Source organism: Pleurodeles waltl, chromosome 4_2 (assembly GCF_031143425.1).
Source record: "Pleurodeles waltl isolate 20211129_DDA chromosome 4_2, aPleWal1.hap1.20221129, whole genome shotgun sequence".
NCBI classification, from domain to species: domain Eukaryota; kingdom Metazoa; phylum Chordata; class Amphibia; order Caudata; family Salamandridae; genus Pleurodeles; species Pleurodeles waltl.
Window position 1 is genome coordinate 870153914 of NC_090443.1, and position 23327 is coordinate 870177240.

At 42.8% G+C, this 23327-nt stretch overlaps 1 protein-coding gene across 2 annotated transcripts in view; it reads left to right on the plus strand.

The window, feature by feature from the left end:
• Positions 1-23327, plus strand: part of GLIS1 (GLIS family zinc finger 1) — a 1044855-nt gene that overhangs the window by 214152 nt on the left and 807376 nt on the right. The window lies entirely within an intron of this gene.

Here is a 23327-nt window from a genome sequence, read left to right on the forward strand (position 1 = left end):
TGAGTGACGCTGCCATTTTCCCTTAAATCTGGCCCTAAATTTCCGCCTTTTCGGTATTCACTAAGGTAAGTTACAAGTAGTACCTTTACGTCCTCACTCGGTGGAATCTCCACACTCGGGAGCCAAGATTTCACTCTGGGTGGAGAGAGTACACTCCAGGTGCAGAGATTACACTCCGGGTGAGAGGATTCCATCCCGAGTGCAGACGTAAAGATACTACCCGTAACTTACCTTTGTGTGTGCCGAAAAGTTGCAAACTTAAACTTTTGATCTAAACTTTGACCAAAAGTCTAAGTTTAACTTTGTGACTCAGGCCCAAGGTTTGGGTTAAGTAACTGGGCCAGTGCAGGAAGTAACAATACCCATTATTAGGAACATTTTTAGCTCTGGATTAACAACGCAGCTGTCTGCAATCCTATAGTTGCAATTCCTTAAAATATACAGATTGGGCTTTGGCTCCATCCTTTAGACTGCTGTCTGTCATCCCATGCTATTGGCTGTATGTTGAATCAGTCCTCCATCTAGGAAATACTTCCATTGGAAAGCTTGAGGGACCCATCTAGATCAGTGTAGTGTCCCGAATCATCACACTGTTTTTCACATAAAATTATTTATGCCTGATATGCGTTCTATTTATACATACCTTTTTTGGTTATTTTTTCCAGCACTTGCAAAGCCAGGAGGCATGGCTTTTATTTGCTCAACAACATTTGCTCATGCAGCACATGCATCAGCATTTGTGAATGCCTATGTTTGAAAGTGTTGGCACTTTAAAGTGAGACCTACTGGCTTTGCCCATGCTTGTCTATCAATACACTGGTGGTGAGCAGACAAAAATAGTCTCATGTTTGGACGTTCTGTCCCCTCGATGTATTTACATTACATGTGCATAATTAGAACTCACAACGTATACAAAAAAATAAGTGTGGAGATGGAGGAATTTTGACTCCTATGCCATTAAATTTACATAATAGTTGTTTTTTTTTAGTTCGTGGGAATATAGTCACAGAAACTGTAAATGTACAGAAAGGAATCTGCAAATTACAGCGCAGAAATGGATTTAATGTTTCTACTCAAAATTGTTGCTCAATAAATTAATAAGTAATCAGCTATCTTTGTTTTTCTTGAAATAATCTTCGATTTTTATTTTTCCGTGATATTATGTCACAAAAACACTTGCTGAGTAACCTTTTGCAACAAATGATGAAAATAGCAATTTGTGAAGAGCAGCACTCATTAGACATCCCAAAGTGACCCACCAAGCGTTCATAGAGTACTGGAATTCCTGGCCATTGATGCGAAAGCTGTGGACGATGAAAACAGGAAACCCTCTAACTTTGGAAGAATGGGCAGGGAGTCCACGTGTACGTAGTTCTGTGAGGTCTTTGCTGTGCATATCTATGGCTTGCCATCTTAGAAACTATTATATACGGGTGAGAAAAAAACACTTTCTACCATCTCAGGATTTTCCACAAACCTTGAATTGAACTTTTTTGATCAGTCTGGCCTGCGAAAGCATGTGTCCATTAAGACATTTACCCCCAAAATACATTTAGGGCCAGATTCAAGAAAGGTGGCGCTGCACCCAATGTAGCGCCACTTTTCTTGCACCCGTTAGCACCCCCCCAATGCGCACCATGTTGGTAGTTAGGTAACTACCGTCAAAATTTTTTACGCCAGTTCAGAGCTTTGCAGGATTAGCGTCAAAAATGTTGACGTTAATCCTGCAAAGCCCATTGAGGCCCATTGTAAACAATGGTGTGTCTCCTTTTAACGCCAGCTCTGAGTAGGCGTTAAAAGTGCCAATAAAAAAGACGCAAAGAAATCTCTCAGATTTCTTTGCGCCATTATTTCGGTCCCCCTAATGGGGGAATGCCCCCTTTACATACATTATGGCTGACGCAGGCATAATTTAGAGCAAAAGGTTACAAAGTGGTGCAATGCATGCATTGCGCCACTTTCTCACTTTGGCACAGAGATTTTAGCCTTGTTGGGCCACATTAGCATAAAAAAATGATGCTAATGTGGCACAAGGAGGCACTAGGGGCTCTTAAATCTGCCCCTTAGAGTCCAGGAAGTTAAACCTGTATTGCAGTCTATTTATTAGCAAATGTCAAGACAAAGGGCCTGATTACAACTTTGGAGGACGGTGTTAATCCGTCCCAAATGTGACGGATATACCACCTACCATATTACGAGTTCCAAAGGATATAATGGACTCGTAATACGGTAGGTGGTATATCCGTCACATTTGGGACGGATTAACACCGTCCTCCAAAGTTGTAATCAGGCCCAAAGTCAGTTGATTCAGCTTTGATATGGATAACTAGACGCGTCAACAGCTGCACATTGCATGATGGGACTTGCAACCTCTCGTGTGAAATGAGAAACACAGAACTGACAGTCGGAGAATGTAAAGTGCTGTTATCTATAGAGAAGGACTGGCTGAAGATGACCCACCCCGCATGGCATTTGGTCGCGTGTGATTAGCTGGACCTCAGCTTTCACGTGTGTTTGGTGAAAAGTCCATTCAGTGTAATGTTAGAGCACTGACTTCCTTCATGCATATACTGCTTTGCCAATTGGGAACATCACATCACCATTGGATAGTGCAGACAATGGACTCCTAAATTCATGGTAGTCTTACTTCTTTTTTGCTTGAGATGACACAAATAGCAGTATCTTCACAGTGATCGCTGGTCCTTTGTACACTCTCCTGTTTACCACTGTTAGCATACAGCTTCTCCCAGAGGAGCAGCTCACAGGTGTGAGTGGTGTGCAGTGTGGTTTGAGCTGTAGAAGGGAGCTGTGGGGGTGGGGGGAGTTAGGTGAGACTTGGCCACCACGCTCAATCCATTCGTGTGAAATGTATGTAATTGTGTATACTGGGGATTAAAAATCAGAATCTCAGATATTCCAACAAGCAGTTTTGTGATCCAAGGGTGTCATGAACCCAACCCAACCCCACTAAACCCTCCACTACAGCAGCTTGAGCGGGAGGTGGGTGCCTGGTATGACACCTTTAAAGTCTTTAAATTTACTCTGATTTTGATTAGAGTCACTTGCAGAGAAGCATGATAGAACTGAGGGAAGGGAGACAATGCAACAAGAACATGAAAGGAAAGAAACAAGGGAGGGAGGCCTGGATTGAGGCTGGGGGAATGGAGAAATAGGTGGAAGAATTGGTGGACATAGGTGGATGAACGGACGAATCAGTAGATAACCGACAAAGTGATAGAATGAAGGATGGAATGATGTAAAGTAGGATGAATTGAATCAAGGCTTGTGAATGGATGAGAGGAGTGAGGATTATGGTTCGGTGAGAGAAAAAAAGACGATAGGTTGACGCTAAGAAATATGGATGGATAGAAAGTAAGAGTGGATGAATGAATGGAGTAGTGGGTGGGCAGAAGGATGAAAAGAGGGGTGGACGGATGGGATTGTTGGGTGAAGGAAGGGATTGATGGGTGGATGAAGCGAAGAAAGTATGGATAGGAGAAGAAAGTAAGGACAGGTAGAAGTAGGGATAGACGGACGGATGACTAGATTCCGTGGGGAATGTAATATTCCCACTTTGGCCACAGTAGTTTCACAATTTCCTTAGGGAAGCAACTGGACACGTTTCAGGATTGTTCACCTCACACAGTCAGTATCACCAAGGACAGGGTTCTAAGTAGGGCCTATTTTTTTGCTACCACCTTGCTGTGACCCATCCTAAAGGAATGGTGTGCAAACTGCCTTGGGCTGGGCGGTGGGACGAGGGCTTGCAGAAAACAGACGTGGGGGTAGTATCCTGAAAAGTAAGCTGCATTCTTGTAGCACTAATGTAGAGACCCATAGGCCACACCACACAGCAAATGCAGGAATTAAACGCACTCAAGCACACACACACCTTTGAACAAACAGCATCATAGCCACCCTGCGGCCCCCACACATATACATACATACTGTGATGGAAGCTTGCACTTCTGTCGCGTACGCCTTCAGTGTTTCTGGGTGTGATAGAAACTATCATTGATGTTTTTTCCTCTCCTGAAACTTAAGTGTATATGAGGGAAACTTTCAGTTCTACTGGTGCACGGGAAACAACCTGCTCTGTGTTCGAGGGGGCAGTTGCAGCTCCCTATTCTGCTGTGCATGTGAAGGAAGCTTGCACCGCGCCTGCTCTCTGGTAGTGAGGCAGCCTGCACTGCTTCTTGCTGTGTTAAGCCGCATATGTGTTGCTACGTGTCCTGTACCTGCTTTTTCTGTTTGGGACACTTGCTCTCTTATTGCCACACTGTGTCTGTCCTGCATGCTGCGGGAGCTTGGTACGTACGGTTTGACTATAAAGGCCGAAACGATTGGCATTGCCAGTGCTTGTTTTCTTCGTATACTGTTATTGATAGCCCAGAGCGGTGCATGGAAAGCTCTGGGCAACAAATAGCTCGACAGTACTGGAAGAACTGCTTTCACCTGCACATGGGTTTCTGGGTGGCAGGAGATTGGGGACAGTGCTTAGTTTGAGCTGGTGGTTGCCAGCTCTCATTTTTGGGACCTGGCACTTATTTTTCCCCATCAGACATTTCCCGAGAGCAAGAGAGAGAAAAGCACACAAACGGGAAAGGAGGAAGAGAAAGACGGAAAACATGTCACAAAGGGAGAAAGCAGGAACCTACAGGATAGGACAGGAAGCGTCCGGCAGTGGATTAAAGAGGCCTGCGGTGTATTCAGGGCTATGCAACCGTGGTATTCGGCACGCTGACATTTAATAGCGCCCGACAGACTTGTGAGCGGCTCTTTGGGCACCGGAGCTCTTCATTTTACAATTTAGCACTGGTTGTGGGATTTGGAACTTGTAGATATGGGTTGAGCAGAGTGCTGTTTGGACATAGATGATGTTGGTGTTTATCCATCCAGGGTGAGGTCAGTCACTTTTCTCTTGCGTAACTTGAACAGAGGAGTCTTGGCTCAGCCCGCGAAAGGTAGAAAGCTAGGGAGTGACATCATAGCTTCAAAGTATTCCCAGGTTCAGTCATGAGTTGCTGCTCCAGTCCAGGGTATTATTTCCACTGCTCTCTGGGACCTGTAGTTCTGATTTATGAATGTGATAAGGAAAACTACAAGCAGTGCTTAATTTTGGCCAGTGGTTGTCGGTGGGGGCCTCAGCACTCACTTTCGGGGAACAGCACTTATATTTGTGCATCGGACATTTGCTAAGTGGAAGAGAAGGAAAAACAAACAAAGCCAAGACAGAGGAAGAGAAAGACTGAAAAAACATCATTATAAAAGGAGAACGCAGGAACCTGCAAGAGCAAATAAGCGGGCAGAGTGTCTGGTAGTGGATCATAGAGGCACTGAAAGAATGGAGATATTTAACTCAGTGCAACATGCATTTAGCGTAAGTGAAAGGGAAATTAGTTTATATAGGTCGTCATCAGAAAGAGGGATTGATCTCAAACAATTAACTAATTTGCAAAGATATCCTTCACAATTATGTGGTGAAATGATATGGCTATAGTATGAAAAAAGAAGTAGATCATTCGTATTATTAGAAATTAAAAAGAGCCATCAGTCACATTTTTTCCCCAATAGTTTTCACAGAATTCTGTTTTTTTTTTTTTTTTTAATGAAAAAACGTGTTTCCTTTGTTTAGCGGATCAAAAGGTAGTCTCGCAGTCTGTCTTTTAATTAGGCAAATTAAATGGCATTCACAATACAAAGCAAGCATTTAAGTAGTTTCTGCACATGTGTCGAAGGAATACATAATTTTGGGTTGGCTATTTATTAAAAGCATATTATGCATTTCATTTTGGTTTTTATTGCAGTGATGACAGATCGTGTGCAGAAGTAAACTGTAAGGTTCTTATTCGCGACTCTTTCATAGGGCGAGAAATAAATGTTGCCGGCTCTTGAAACGCTGCATGTCTTAAAAGGAAAATCCGAGCTCATTTGCTCAATTTGTATTGACTGCTTACCGTAAACATGGCCATATTGAATGCAGCGTGTGCAGGAAGTGATGTCACTTGATGCAAGGCTGCGACCCGCATCCTAGGGTGCGACTTCTTAATGTTTAACTGGTAGAATTACCTTTCACTTTGTAAGGAAAAACATTAACATCCGCTTGTCCAAATTGATATTTCTGTACATGCCGTCAGCAGCCCTCATTGGCGATTTATGGCACAATACAAACATTGACAAATGAAAACATAAATATCTGTAATGGATTTGTACGAGTATGAAGTCAGTTCCAGTGAATGTTGTGCCTGCAGAGGGAATAAACAATCTGAATAAATTCCGGCCCCCAAAAATGAGCGCCGATTTATGCGAGAAACGCCTGAACTCTGCAGATGCTCCCATGGTTGTTACTCTGGGGCAATAATGGACAGTTAGCGACGGCGTCTGAACTCAATAAAGATTTCAGTTATGTTTGGTGTAAATCCCTGCTCCAGTCTCCTCCTGCCAGGCCTTGAAAGTATATATTTTCGAATCTCATTTTGCGAGAGACCAGGTGAAACCTGAAGTTCAGTTTTCATTCTTAAATCAGATAATCTATTATTTGTCTCTCCTGGTGCTTAATTTGTAAATAAAAACGTGCTGGTGCCCAAAGCTCTCCCTGAAACTCACAGCTGCTGCAATTAAATGTGTGAGTACAGAATAGGAGGCAGAGTAATCCTGAAGCCATCTCGGCCACTTTAATCCATTTACAGCCACTCCCTGCCCTTTCAGCTCACTCTTGCAGCTTTCTCCCTGTGTGACACTTTTTCTTTTTTCTCTTCCTCTGTCTTTCCCATATGTGCCATTTGCTCATAGTAAATGCTTGAGGCAGAAAAATAAGTGCCGGTCCTCAAAAATAAGTGCTGGTGCCTGCTGATTCAAAATAAGCATTGGTCTCTCCTGGCTCCAACGCCTGCTCCCTCTTTCTGTCTCTCTCTGCTATTGTTAGCAGTGTGGGTTTGAATGTGTTTAAGTCTAGAGTGGACTTGGCCTAGCATTTCTGACAAGACTCTCACCATGTGTGTGCCGTATGACGCACCATGGCACAGGATAGGAGGCAATAGAGTCATTTTTCATGATGCTATTGATGTACTCTGCAGGAGTAGCACCAAAATATTGACAATACTCTTGCAGAGTACAATAGTGGTCCATTCTAAAGAATGGAAGCCCCCTTTTAATGCCTGCTCTGCTCACAGGCATTAAATGTGCAGTAAAAAATGGCACAAGGAAATCTCAGAGATCTCATGCCACTAAAATTCCCTTAAAGTGGGAATGGTGTGTGACTTCAGGATTAATGGGTTTCCCTCCTGGGAAAAGCCTATTACACAAGTTATATAGGGTATTGAGACTGGAAACATACATCAAGCACAATATTTCAATAATCTAGTTTGTTTGCAACACGATTATGAAAGAGCATCTCCTGATCTAGGTGTCAAAGCGATAGCTCATTAATTAAATACCAATCCGAGTTCGAAAAAATAGGCCGAATGTGTCAGAATTGCTTCTAGTAACGTAACTCTGACTTATACAATTTTAACTTATGCCCATAGCTATGCATGAAGACTTTAGATAGCATAGATGACATGTGTTTCAAAGTGTAAAGGATGACTATTTGATAATTCCAGTACCATGCCCACTTCCAATTGCGCACAGTATCAGGGCATATAATTATTCTAATAGTTTTGTCAATTCTACAAGAGACTGTAGGAGAGCTACAGGGTTTAAGAGACATATTGACCTGATTGTGGTGGTTAAGACACTTAAAACAAAATGTAACCTAGTAGTTCTGTAGTTGGTCTACCTTTCTTTTCTGTAGTTGTCCAGGTTCAAGCTAAGCAAATACATTGTTAGGTACTGTTAAGACACATTACAGGTACTGTTAAGAAACATTGTAAGTATTCTTAATACACATTGAAAGCCTTGTTCAGAAACATTTTAAAGATTTGGCCAAACAAAGTAGTTAGATGATGGTGAAAAAAATATTAAAATAAATAAACGTGATGCTTGTCGAGCAGCTGAATAATAAAATCCAATCAGGCTATCTGGGCCTCTCCAGTGAATATGCGTGAGGAACATACCCATGTAATGAATTTCATGAAGAAAAAAAATGTATATTTGTTGGTTGTTCTGTAATCCTTAGTTGGTGTTTAGTTTTGGTGCTCCACGTTTCTAAATCTGAAATAACCAAACATTATTGTTCTCAATAGAGCACTCATGACAATTGATTTTGAAGTAGGACCCATCACTGAACATCTTGAATGAATGTTGCAATCACTCAGCGCCTATCAGTGGTCGAAGTACATTTAAAAAAACGATGGGAACGGTGATCCTGCTCGCAGTGGGGTAGGGTGAGTGAGCATGAGAGCACGGTCAAAGGCGTGGCTAAAAACAAAGACCCAGATTTATGAAAAGCGGCGCTGCACCTAGTGCAGCACCACTTTTCCTGCGTCCCTTAACGCCCCCCATAACGCCACCATGTGTGTGACGTATTTAAAATACAGTGCACCATGGCGGTAGTCAGGGGGACTAGCGTAAAAAATATTGACGCTAATCCTGCAAACCACCCAGAGGCCCATTGAACACAATTGGGAGCCTCTTTTGAAGCAGGTGTTAAAAAATGCTGATAAAAATGGCGCAAAGGAATCTCATAGATTCCTTTGTGCGATTTTTACGGACCTCCTAGCGCCAGAACGCCCACTTGCATACATTATGCCTGGTGCAGGTATAATGTGGAGCAAGAGGTTACAAAATGGCGCAATTCAAGCATTGCGTCACTTTGCACATATGGCGCAGCGTTTTTGCCCTTCCAACGCCACTTTAGCATAAACAAAATTATGTTGATGTGGTGTTAGAATGACGCTAGGCTACCATAAATCTGGGCTAAAATATTCTGTAACTAGTTTTTAGTCTTTCAGTTTCAAGTAACTACATATAAAATAATGCACAGCTTAAGTGAAAATCAAATTCAAATTGTGTTAATCAGTGAGAAATGCACTATTGCACATTATGAAACCTGTATTAGTTGAAGCACTGCAGACAGAATTGAATCCTGGTTAGTGCAGTGCAGAATAGTGACATGTCTATACAGTGTGCTACGAGGTCTGAGTCAGTGACAGAAAGCACTGTGAATATGTAAGTCATTATTTTAAACTTGCACTAAACATAGTATAAGCTAGGCTGCTACAAAATGTGCAAAAAAGGTTAAAGATTAAAAAGTGCTTCCAAAATATAGATTTTAGTAATAGCCAGACTGTACGTAGTACCATTTTTTTAGAATTGTCTATTAAAAGCACACATTTCACAGCTTAGCTGGTAGCTCCCTTGCAGTAGTTATAAAAAAAAAGTGTCATAAAGAAGCTTCAAGTGATTCCATCAATTAAAGCCAATACTGGCTCCCAAGCAGCCTTTACACCTGCAGATTAACCAGGTGTGCACATTTACATTTCTTTCAGGCTGCAGGTGCCCTCGCAAGAAGGCTTGTTTAGCTGTCTGCTCCTTCGTCTTTGTCACAGCACAGGAGACTTCCTGCCATTCACTTCAGCTGAAGCAACTTATCTGTCGGGATTGACCTACCCAGATGGTTGTCTTTTCACAAAAAGCAGGGGAGCTGTTTTCCTAAAATAAAAAAAAGCACAGTCACAGTGCCCCTCAGTTTGCCCCCCCCCCTCCACTTCGACCACTGTCACCTACAGACCTGCATGCGCGGTGCACTTGATTGGTCTTGGTATTTTATCACCCTAATTCTATTGGGAGTGGGCAGATTGGTGCGTTTACCCAAAGAAGACAAAGTGAAGAAATCTACAGCCTAAATACAATCTGTATTTTTTGTCCTTATTTTTTGGCCAAACGTTTTTAAAAGAGGGATATGGGCTAACTGCTTGGAAGGCACACTTGTAATTTTTATCAAAATTATTGCTTAAATATTCAAACTAAGCAGTAACCTCTGCTTTGGGGAACTAACCCAACGCATGATTGCATCCAGGTGAACAAATGTTTGCCCAAATTACGAGCACGTGAATCTTTCTCTAACTTGACAAGAATACATTATTCTAATGTTGGAATTTATCAAAAATAAAATGCGTCTACTCAGCACTCTGCACTTGATAAACAAAGCAAAATAGCTATTTCATGTAGGTCATAAGTTAGGCAGCATACAAGCCATTTACATGTGCAGCACAGTCCTGACACATGTTACGATGCTGGGAGGGTGGGGGAGAGAAAAGATCCCTCCTATTCCAAGTTACACATCAAGCCTCTCAGTACAAGAGGCCTGCATTGCTTCTCCAGGGTGTGCTTTTCACATGACCTCTACCACACCGTGTGACCAGCCCCCTCCCCCATCCGGCCCTTCCTTTGAGGATTGTGATGGCCTCTTCAGGGGCTGTGTCCCACCGGCAAATACAAGGGAGTGGCTTTAAAAGTTGTGTACTAGCAGACAGAGCCTGCTGCGGAGGGAGCAGGTCCAACAAGGGGAAGCCATTTAGTAATGGCATCCCTTGTAGGATGAGGTCTACAGTGGGTGAAGGAGGTGATAACTGAGTGCAAGAGTCCACAGTGCCCTAATTATAAGATTCTTTTGAGTAGGATGAGAATGGAAGCTGCTGTGAGACTGAGACACCCTTGCCACAGAATGGCACAGCACCAAAATTGATACTTATTGAATTATTTACGGCAGATGAACTTCCTTACCACATTCTGTTCTTTACTACACCTCGGTTGCTTCCATTGGACACAAAAAGGAGAATTATTTCTACAATATGTCACATATCCAACAAGGATACACATGTATTCAACAAGTGTTAAGAGTGTAAAGAGTATTTTGTGTGCTTTACTCCAAATTGGAAACCCACGGAAATGCAGCTAGTTTTAAAGAGATTTGTGGGTCATTGTGGATTGAATTTGTTTAATTTTAATCAGCTCATACAAGATCACAAGTTATTCCAAAATATAGATATTCTCACCAGTTGCACTCTCTCAACAAGTGAGCCATGGGACTATATGATGTTATCACCCATTATTTATCATCTCACTCAAATGGCTGTTTCATCTGAGGTAACAGCAACAAAGTAACAAGATGTTGCTATCAAAGTCCTAGAAACAAATCTACAGAACCTCTAGAAAGAAAAGCTGGCCCTTGAAAAATAGCTTCTTTGTTTGATCATAAAAGATGCCTGGTCTAGAAATCTTTCAAATATTCACTGTATATTCCCCATCATGAACACAGGGTATACTCAACAAAGGATAATCTGAATTGTACTGGATTTCGGACTCATTGTCTATAAGTGCCAGAACTACCTCAGGGATATTTCTTGCACTTTACAAAATACGTAACTTAGCATCCTTCTTTGAAGTCAAGACAGTAAGGGCCATATGTACGAACACTTTTTCCCATAGACACAGAATGGGTAAAAACCTTTGCTACATCTGGCCCTAAATGTTAGACATGCCAAAATCAATGACCAGTTTAACCCATCCATTTCCAATGTTTAACTTAGCACGTGACTGAGGAGCCTCTCTAGATGCCACTAAAATTCCCTTAAAGTGGGAATGGTGTGTGACTTCAGGATTAATGGGTTTCCCTCCTGGGAAAAGCCTATTACACAAGTTATATAGGGTATTGAGACTGGAAACATACATCAAGCACAATATTTCAATAATCTAGTTTGTTTGCAACACGATTATGAAAGAGCATCTCCTGATCTAGGTGTCAAAGCGATAGCTCATTAATTAAATACCAATCCGAGTTCGGAAAAATAGGCCGAATGTGTCAGAATTGCTTCTAGTAACGTAACTCTGACTTATACAATTTTAACTTATGCCCATAGCTATGCATGAAGACTTTAGATAGCATAGATGACATGTGTTTCAAAGTGTAAAGGATGACTATTTGATAATTCCAGTACCATGCCCACTTCCAATTGCGCACAGTATCAGGGCATATAATTATTCTAATAGTTTTGTCAATTCTACAAGAGACTGTAGGAGAGCTACAGGGTTTAAGAGACATATTGACCTGATTGTGGTGGTTAAGACACTTAAAACAAAATGTAACCTAGTAGTTCTGTAGTTGGTCTACCTTTCTTTTCTGTAGTTGTCCAGGTTCAAGCTAAGCAAATACATTGTTAGGTACTGTTAAGACACATTACAGGTACTGTTAAGAAACATTGTAAGTATTCTTAATACACATTGAAAGCCTTGTTCAGAAACATTTTAAATATTGTTAAGACACATTGTATGTCTTCCTTAAAACACATTGTAAATATTAAGACACTTTGTAGGTCCTGTTAAATCACACTGTATTGCAAGTATTGTTAAGACACATTGTAAGACCTGTTGTCACACTGTAAGTATTGTTAAGACACATTGTAAATCTTATTAAGAAACATTGCAAGTACTGTTAAGTCACACTGTAAGTCTTGTTTAGTCAAACTGTAAGCCTTGTTAAGACATAAAAAACATTAAATATAGTGAGCGACGGTTCCTTGACAAATATATTGCAACATGTCCCTTTCGTTGCCAGTTATCTTATGAAACTTGCACACGTTCCATAGAATTGTTGGCTTCTTTATTTAGTGGCTGTTAGCATACCCCATAAGCAATCCTCAGAATCACAAACCACAGCATGTGAACAGAAACCAAAGGAGATGAAAGTGCATGAACACTCCTGGATTTTTTACGAGCATAAACATTACATCAAAACAAAGCGACCACAATTATTGCAAATTTGCAGACTAAATAAGTGGGTTTTCTACTTGATAGCAACTATTTGGCATACAAAGAAGTAATCTTTGTCCTGAATTCTTGGTTATTCACCTTAGATATTTAGTACTTCTGAATAACACAAAGACACTGGTAGTGAGACTCATCTTTTGGACACTCAGTGTGCCCTGGAGAGGAAACCCATTAGCTGAAGATTTCAAATTGGGATGCAGAACTGACCAGGCATTTCAACAACCTTTAATCTCACATGCTAAAGTCCATCCAGGTACTTTATTGAATATACTGGGCCCAATTCACAAAGGTAAACTGACACTTTTGTGTACGTTTACTACTTTTCGGGATTCATAAAGATAAACTTAGACCAAAAGTCCAACTTTACTATTTTCGGTATTCACAATGGTAAACTTAGACCGAAAGTCTAACTCAGGCCAATAGTCTAACTTTACACGTAGTAACTTAGCTTTGTGAATACTGAAAAGTTGTAAAGTTAGACTTTTGGTCTACCTTTCTTTTATGAATCGGCCCCTCAGGGCAAAAAAATGAGCCCCTGCAGGCCCGATTCATAAAGGTAAAGTTAGACCCAAAATCTAACTTTACTACTTTTCTCTATTCACAAAGGTAGGTTACTACGAGTAAAGTTAGACTTTTGGCCTAAGTTACACTTTTGCCTTAAATTTACCTTTGTGAATGGCAAAAAGTAGTAAAGTTGGACTTTTGGTCTAAGTTTACCTTTGTGAATACCAAAAAGTAGTAAACTTACACAAAAGTGTAAGTTTAGCTTTGTGAATCAGGCCCTCTGTGTTTGATATTTCATCTTAATTCCCCTTTCTCACAAAAAGTTAAAGATTTTGTATCAGGTAGTATGCAAGGCTCTTCAAAATGAATGAAATCTTATGGTAATCAGAACTAAAGTGGAAAAGTATTTAACAAATTCTTCCATTAATTCTTTATTCACAGTGGCTGATGGTATCACAGTTAATAAACAGTGTGCATTTCAGAAAATAAAAATGATGCTGTCTAGTTGCCTCATTGTGTCAATATTGTGATCTTGCTTCTATTATAATGGACACTTAAGTCTTTGGTGTGAAGACATATCTGTCAAGCTGGAACAAAAATAGTAACTAAAACAGTTATTTTATTGTATATCACTTAATCATAATTTTGAGTGTCCAACCCAGTATTGGGCTATGGTCCAGGCCACTGGACCTTAACTGTGGAAGTTGAGGTTGTCAGACACTAGTGTCCATGGCTGGTCCGATTACAGCTCTGCAAACTAGGGCAAGTTCAAGAACCTTCAGAAATTGACTATCAGGGTAGGTCAGGGTAGGTCAGGGTAGCAAGTGTGAGCAGTATTACGCTCCTCAGTGTTGTGGTGTGGAGGTGCTCAAGGTCAGAGCTCACTACATAACTAAAAGACACAATAAAGTTAATGTTCAGCTCAGTGCTTATCTTTACACGAAATGAAGTAGTTTAAATAATTAAGTTGTACAAAGTAATACACAGTTCAATGAACATGCACAAGTCAGTGACCCTGGGCACTATCACATGCAGGTCCTACCCCCGCCCCCTTCCTTCTCTGTTCTCTCCCAGGTGATTCTCCTTGATTCTGGGTTGCCCACAGCTTTAAGGGCAATCAGAAGTAGCATGAATCAGATTTAGGTGCAGTTTTTGTTACACACAATTTAGGAATGCTCCTAGTCTTTATCTGGTATGGTGAGCTGTCACATCTGTTCTGCCATGCACCCAAAGTGGTTCCAAGTGCACTTAAAATGCAGTGGAGAGCCCATAAGTCCTTGCAGATTTCTTTGTAAGAGGTGTGGGGTATAGGCTGCATTGAGAAGTGGGTCCAACCAGCCTCTCCTTTAGAGGTGTCGAGGCCAAGTCCTGCAGGGATTAGGTCAAGGATCTGACTACAACAATCTTGATAGTGTAGCTTCGTCGTAGAGGTTGCAAACTGTGATTGAGGTGTGCAGAAGTTCTGAAGGGTTGTGGTTTTGACAGGACAATTGCAGTCCGAGGGAGTCATCAGCAATTGGCAGTTTCAAGCCCCATCTGGGCCTCTGCATTCAGGCAATACAGCCCTGAGTGGGCATTTTAATCCAAAATGCAAGTGAAATCCCCTCACCCCTACAAGACTAACTGTCATGCAGTCCTTTGGGTACTCTGCAGAGCACTCCCTCACTTGGTCATAAAGGACTTGGAACTGGAACAAAGTGTGATTACTTTGCACAAAACGTCTAGACAAGAAATATAGATCCACTATCTCAGACTATGGACCTGGTTTGGGGTGTTTTTTCTCTCAAGTGCCCTTTTCGGGTTCTGCTCTAGACATAGCCTTTTTTGTAGAGTAAGGCCTCTCGCCAATGGTAGCTCTAGGGCTGTCTCCATCTTGAACTGCCCACAGCAGAGGCATAAAAGGGGTGTGAGGTTTCTGCACCTGACCCTACAGAAGGAGAAAACGGAACAACAAAACGGGAGACCTCACTTAAAGACTTTCACACCTTTCACAACAGGATTTGCAGTTCCACCTCCCACCTCCACAACCCACTTAACGGGAATGCTCAGGAAGACTGATCAGCAGCTCCTTGTTAACCAAAGGTTCATAGCATTTCTAAAGGCAGCCCTGTCTCCATTCCTCGCTTCAATGTATGGGTCTCCTCGCTCCAGCTACAGGAATGCAAGCAATACACGGCCACTGTCTGGTAGCACAGTTCTCACCCTCAAGCTTGTGCTAGTCCAGTCAGCGATATCCAAAATGGTTTCCACCGGCCTCCGTTCCTCCTGCTCACTCACACAATGCAAGGTCTGTGTAATGATGTCAAATAGATTTTAGAATGTGGCATGTTGTCATGGCCACATAGAATGGTATTTTTGATATATAAGCAGTGGTTAGAAGAACAAAGCTGAGAAGCAGCATAGAAGGAGCTGCTTCAGCGCGTCAACAATAAAACAGATTTAGACAGATTTGGATCAGTCTCTACGTTATTACAAATTGGCGACGAAGATGGGTTATAACACAGTTGCGCTCTTTTTAAAAAATGGGTAGTTATTGCTCTTATTCTACCAAGGATTATGCCACTGTTGAGGAGACTAGTAGATGTGCCCCCAGATATTGACGCTTATTGCAATTTATTTTTTGCTATTTGGGGCAGCGATGAGATGAGAAGGATCATCATATTATATTGCTATTGCTAAGACGAGGGGACCTGTTTATGTGTATGTTATTGTATGTCATTATGTGTAAAAATTCAATGAAAAAAAAAAAAAAGGATTATGCCACTGTTAATTCACCTCTTCAACAATTAACGAAGAAAGCAAAAACATTCATCTGGGATGCAAAGTTTGGACATGCATTCAAGAAAATCGAGGATGATATAGCATCAGGGGCACATTTAAAATATTTTGGTCCAGATCTCTGCACTGAACTGATAGTAGATAGTAGTCTGGTGGGACTAGGTGCCACTTTAGTGTAGCACAAATTTGGTAAAGATACTCCAAAGTTTATAATGTCACATGCCAGTAAAAGCATGACTGTAGCCAAGAGTAATTCAGGGATTCGACCCATGATCTTTTTTCATTTTTTCTCATACTCATATCTACACCATTGCAGTCCAGTCAATGGCCTCATGTGGGAGACCGGTGGTTTGATGGCCATCTCAAATGATGGGGCGCCATCTGTGAGCTCTGTACTCCTGTCCCAGGGGGACTTCACAACTTCTTCAAAGCTGTCGGTGGTCGCTGGCATATACTGACAGGGCAGTGCCAGTGTGTGCTTCCCAACCTCTTGTTGCAAGGGGTGCCCAGAAGGTCCGTAGACCTGTGTCCACCATGAGGTCCAACCGACTGATTTTACAAAATCCACCCTCTGGCCTCTAATCAACTTCAAATGTGGGGTGAAAGGCAGCGAGCAGGAATCCATAACTAAATGGGGATGTATTTATTTTCAATGAACAGATACTTCTTATGATATGCTAGCCAATAGAAAAATGAACTATTAAGTTGAAGATTGCAGGAGTTCATCCGAGCGTTTTCCTGAACAGCTTGATCTTTTTAGAGGGGCTCAGCTTCAGCGGGGTTGCCATACTTGCTCCTGAACCCGCGGAGACTTTGCTGGGCCCTCTGCGCCCTGTCTCATACGGTACCTCTTATCCCCTGCGCTGGCCACAATGGGCTCCTTTCAAAGGCATGACGCCGCTTCGGTATCACGCATACCTGAAAGATGGCCGCGGCCTGTAAACGTGCCACTTTGCATAAATGAATAAATCATGAGCCTTGATGTCTCCGACTTTTATGACGTGATGATTAAGGATGCTGCCATGCAGTTACGGAGAGATATACTTGCGGAGCAGAGATCACCACTGTGTTTATGGGCATGCGTTGCCTGAGATGTCTGAAGTAATTTTAGTCAGGACGGTTTTCCTGGGCCCATCAAAGAACTGCTCCTTTAATGCTTCCCAGCATTAAGGCTGCTGATGTTTATAATCACAGGCCAGCACCATCAACATCTTGGTTAATCAAACTTAATTATCTTGATTTATTTGACGATCAGTAATGCACAGCAGGAGAGAGCTATTGATTTACCAGAGAATTCATTAAACGTGTCTACGTAGCATTGCTAGAGGAAGAGGCTCAGGGCCATCATACATATTCCACATTCTGTTGACTTCCGGTTGCCGAGCAGTGGTTGTTTATGGTGGTGTGTTGGAAGTTTATGTAGGTGCACATTAGCAACACATGTTGCAAACTCTCGTCAGTAAATTCCAGTATGATAACGCTTTCCACGCCATTGGAGAAGTTATGTCCAACTGTCCAGGCTTCTCTAGGCACGCTGAATTTGGCATCGGTCGTTAATAGTAATTGCTTGTACAAGCTAGCGCACAGAAAATGTTGTTTTGACTTCTACAGTAAGACTTCAGCGGTCCAGACGGTAACATAGATTACCATTGCAATTTTACAACAACGTTTTCGAATTACACGCTTTGGGCTCCTTTGCAGTTATGAACAGAGCAATGACATAGTGCAATATGTTTTGTGGCTTAGTTGTTTGTTGCAAATTTTAGTTTTGCAAAATTCTGTCAATGTCAGTGTAATCCAGGCATCCTGCCCTTGGTTTGTTTTATAGCGACATGTGTAAATTCTGCCTCAAGAACATACCATTTTAACAGTTGTCTCGCTACTGGAATTAAGTTATTTAGTGGAAGTCTGCTATTAAGCTTCTTTATAAAAACATATATAAACAAGCATTTTCAATGCAACGGGGCTCGCACTTGCTCGAGTTGGAGCTATTTGCGTTGTAAACGCCTAACGTAACTTTTCTTGCCACACAAATTAAAAGAAAAAAACACAGCGCGAGCGCGCTGCTATTGAAAACGAAAAAACGGAGCGCGATTGCGCTATGTAAACCCCAGCGCGATGGCGCTGCAGGGAAAATCAACAGATAAAGTAGTCCAGAAACCAGGCTCAAAACATCGAGCCTCGTATGTTTCTAGTATGTATGAATGTAAGTGGATTTGTAGAGCGCGTTCCGGCTCAAACGAGCATCGAAGCGCTAATCGAAGGTGAGAGGAAGAAAACAGAAGCACGGTGCCGCCAAGAAGAAAAAGAGGCCAGGAAAACGGGTCAGAGATTAGCGCGGGAGAAGTCGAGTTTTAATCAGTTTTTAGAAGCTCAAATAATTAGATTCCTTCCTGATATGGATGGGGAGAGCATTCCAATGTCTAGCTGCGGCTACAGTGAAGGCTTTGTCCCCCCACTTGACTTTGTGAGTACGCGGAACCTGAATCAGGAAAGCTTCAAGGGACCTTAAGTGACGCCTAGGTCTGTACCAGCGAAGATAAGTGATCAAGTAATGAGGGCCAATACCATGTACGGCTTTATGAGTCAAGCATAGTATTTTCAAGGTCACCCGTTGAGCTACTGGGAGCCAGTGCAGTTGATTGAGACTGCCTGTAGCTGAGGAAGAGCGCAGAAGATTTAAAATGGATCTTGCCGCCATATTCTGAATCAGTTGAAGTTTTTTCATGGAGACACTGTCCAAGTTAGAAAGGAGGGCATTACAGTAGTCAAGCCTAGACGTGATCAAAGCTAGTGTTGACAGTAACTTTCCACTCCTGTTGTAAATAGGGGAAAAATGTTCTTAACATTTTTAAAATCCATAGACATGTCGAAACAGTATGGTTGACTTGGGCTTTAAAGGGTAAGTGATCATCAAAGATGATCCCTAAATTTCTGGTGGTGGTGGTGGTGGGAACAGGGAGAGAGCCACACTCATCAGGCCACCAACGAGAATTCCATCGCTCAATCCCAGATCCGAAACATGGGATTTCAGTTTTTGCCCCATTTAATGTCAACCAATTGGTTCCCATCCAATTGTTAATAGCTAGCAAACAGTTGTGGCAGCGATCAGCCGCCTCCTCTCAGTTCTCGCCCACTGGTATAATAAGCTGAATATCATCAGCATAGGACGTCGGCATAAATCCGAACGACCGTACTAGGTTGGCCAGGGGTGCCATATAAATATTAAACAAGGTAGTTTACCGGTGTTGTGTAGGCGGGCTAAACACCGGAAAAGGCATGACGTATGCATGCCTTTCACAAATGAAAGCAAGCAGATTTTAAAGAGCAAGCCCAGGAACCAATGAAAGAGACTGACGTGACCTGAGCGTGGTTTGAAGCCCAAAGAGAGATTACTTTATGGACGGAGAGATTTGCGCCCGCCCATAAAAAGGATGATCTGAACATCTTTAGGCCTATTTCTCTGCTCCTTTACTTGGGCACAGTTCTGGAGCGCTTGGTTTTCTGTCACATCTAGAGCTTTGTAGAGCTCTGTGATTTCCTGGATAGTCATGAAGGTGTTTGCCGCCCTGGTAGAAGCACCACACTGGACTGGTGGTTGCGACAATGCTTGAAGGTTGATTATTGACGCTAATGGAAGCGAGAAGGTCAGACATAGGGGCATATTTATACTTGTTTTGCGAAGAATTTGCATCATTTTTTTACTCAAATTCGGTGCACAACTAACTCCATGTTTATACTTTGGCACTGGACCTGTCTAGCGCCAAATATATGGAGTTAAAGTCATTTTTTGGACATGGAAACCTACTTTGCGTCATTGAGATGCAAAGTAGCGTTCCAGTGCAAAAAAGGACTCTATGACCTTAGCGCCATATTTATCCCCACCGTGCTAAAATCATGCACGGGGAGAGGAGAGGTCAAATAATGGGTCAGGGCAGGCATTAGGGGACCTGTGGGCCTATTTCCATGGTGGAACACCATGGAATAAGCCCACAGGTGCCCTCCGCAGGCTCCAGGGACACCCCCACCCACACCAGAGGGACAGCGGAGGATGGGGGAACCCATCCCAGGTAAGTATAGGTAAGTACAGGTAAGTATTTCTTTGTAAGTGCCATTGGGGGCCCTGAAATGAGCCCACCTACATGGCACTGAGTGCAATGGCCATGCCCAGGGGACCCTGGTCCCCTGTGCTGGCCATTGGGGTGGTGGGCATGACTCCTGTCTTTTTTAAGACAGGAGTCATGTGGTATGGATGGTTTTGCATCAGAAAATGACGGTAGGCTGGTTAGAGTCATTTTTTTTTTTTATGCTAACCTGCCTAACGTCATTTTTTGGTGCAAAACCCCCTTCTTCCATGCCTCCAGCCCCACCTGGCTAACGTCATTTTTGTTTTACACTAGCCTACCCTTTCAACTGGCTTGCACCATTCCATAAATATGTTGCCCGGCTGGTGGTCAGAAATGGTGCAAGCTGGTGCTAAACTTTTTGGTGCAAAACTGCGTTAGTGCAGTTTTGCACCAAAAAGATTAAATCAGGGCCACAATCTTCACCTCAAGTTCTACGCAGAATTTAGTTTATTACTTTACTATCAGCTGGAGCATGCTTTCTTTCCAAGCCATGCATTGCAACCACAGACATGGTGGTTGGGTCAAGCATTGTCACAGCCAAGCATTGTCAGAGGTTGTATGATGGAACCACGCATGCGGCAACCACGCATGCCTGAACAACGCGTTCGGAACAACGACCATGTTGTTTCCACGCATGCCTTTACCATGCATGCCTTTTCAATGATTTTTCGTTGTTATGGCATGCCTAGTAAAGGCATGTGTGGAAACAGTATGAGTGGTTGTCACATGCCACCCCCCCAAAAAAACAGAAGTACCCCGACCCCCCACCCTTAAAAACTACCCCAGTGACCCCCACCCACCCTGAGCCCTAAAACCGACCCCACCCCCACAAATAAAACAACCCAACTCCTAAAAAAACAAAATTAGACCCGGCTCCCCCACTCCTCCCCTATAAACAGAAGTACCCCGACCCCCCCACCTTTAAAAACGATTACCTTTAAAACTACCCCGAGAGTCCCAAACCCGGCACAAAACCCCCCAGAAGAAGCTGCACTTCCTCTTTCTTTGCTGCTTAGCAGCCAGATAGATGCCTATTTCTTCTTCCAACCGATTGTGTGTTGGAATTTTTTATGGCCACTCTCATATCTTGTTTCCCTCTGGTACGCTTTCAGGGTCTTTTCTCTTCAAAGGGGGGGTGGTGAAGTGCTTACTTTTGTGAGAAATACATTGTATTTGCTCATTCTATTCCATTTTGTTGCAGCACTGGAGGCTCAAATCCTATATATTGTTATTGCTTGGGGTTTGCTGGATGGTGTGTGGTGCCCGCCAGGGCTGTGACACTGCTTTGCACTCTCTGAGGCTCTTCCACTCTGGTGGTTCTCTGCAGTGGGCACATGACTGTGATGTCATGTCAAAGTTGAGCCTGACATTATACAGAATAAATCACTGCCGCCACAGAACCTCCCATGGATGGCTCATCGTTTAAAGGCTTGTTCTTTTTTCCAGAAATCTGCTCTGGACCCCCCTCTCCCCACAAGTACTCATTGGAACACTGCTACGGCAGGCTATATTGTAGTTCTTTGACACGTAGTGAGCAGTAACCCCATGTATGAGTAACCTCATGGGCGATGTGCCGTAGGCCTGGAATATATGCAGGTCGTTTGTCTCTTTTGAAAACCCCTGCTCTGTGGCATTCTTGCATGTCAGGGGTCGTCTAAGTGCTCCTGGGTGAGGATCACATGGAAGATATTGAAGAGGAGTCCAGTCTCTATGTGGGTCATGGCCTTTCTGAGGCCAATAGCTCATCCGTTCACAAAGCAATCAGTGAGGCCCTGAGATCCCTGGGTCAGTATTTGTTGCTGATGCTGGCTTGCCATCCAGACCCTCTTTTTGAGAGGGAAAAATAATTATTTGGTGTAACTGTACTGGGACTGCAGATCGGAACTCACCAAAGGCCTCATGTGAGCTTAAGAGGAGGAGCATGTGCTCGTTCCACCTGAGTTGCACTGGCGTCTCCATGCTTAGGCCACCTTGAAAGGCATTTTGTGCACTAGTTTGAGCACCAGATGAGGAAGGTGATGACACAGGTGTGGAATGATGCACTGGCCTAAGGATGCCAAAAATGTGTTTTTGCTTTGTCTACCATCTAAACACTATGGGGCATCTTTACAGAGCCCTTGCGCCCCCTAGTGTCATTTTCTTTATGCTAGGGTGGCGTTAAGGAGGCCTTTCTCCTGTGCCATATTTACAAAGTGGTGCAATGCATGTATAGCACCACTTTAAAAACACTTGCGCCACATTATGCCTGCGCCAGGCATAATGTATGCAAGGCAGGCATTCTGAAGCAGGGATGCCCGAAAAATGGCATGGGAAAATTTACAACATTTAATTGCGCTATTTTTTCTGTCATTTTTAAAGCTTGCTCAGAGCAGGCGTTAAAATGACATACCCAAATTGACCTATGGGCCTCCCTGTGCTTTGCTACAATAGCATCGAAAATGTTGACGCTATTGTGCTAACGACTGCCATGGTGCGCTGTATTAGAAATATGGTGCAACCATGGTGTCGTAAGGTGGTGGTAGGGGGACGCAAGCAATGTGGCACATCAGGACCGATGCGCCACTTTCTTCTAAATCTGCCCCTATGGATTCAAGAAAGGTAACATAGACAAGCTCATTATACAATCTGAATCCAAGATGGTGATTAGCCCATGGAATGTTAACAGAGGTTCTGAATTCAAGATGAGGCAGGGTCCTTCCTGACATCAGTTTCTGTCAGTGTTATATATATATAAGAAGCCATTTTCAAGTGCTGGATGCACCACAATACACTTTTTCCCTGTATTTCGGTGCATTCTTTTCCCATTTGCTTCCACTTTTGTACCAGAGTGTTGCTCCTAGTTTTGACGATCTTCTGAAATTAAGCTCTTGGGTTTGTTGATTAGTTCTTTCTTCCTTCCCGGTGTCAAGAAGACCAAGGTGCCTTTCTTTTGTTCTTCAAGCCACTCTTGATAATCAATCATGAGCTAAACGGTTGCCAAATACATTTTTCCCCTTTATGGAGTTTTCCTCCAAGCTGTGACTCTCTTGAAAAGACACTTGACATGTTTGGTGCATACTGTTCTCTGAAGGGTGGCACTGTGGCACCTTTGAGAAGTTTTTCTTTCTTCAGACCTTCTCAGTGTCCAGTTCTTGACATTGTCAGACCAATAGTTGCCCCCTCTAGACCCACCAAAGGGGGAAGCGTGAAACCGAAGAGGGACCATCATAA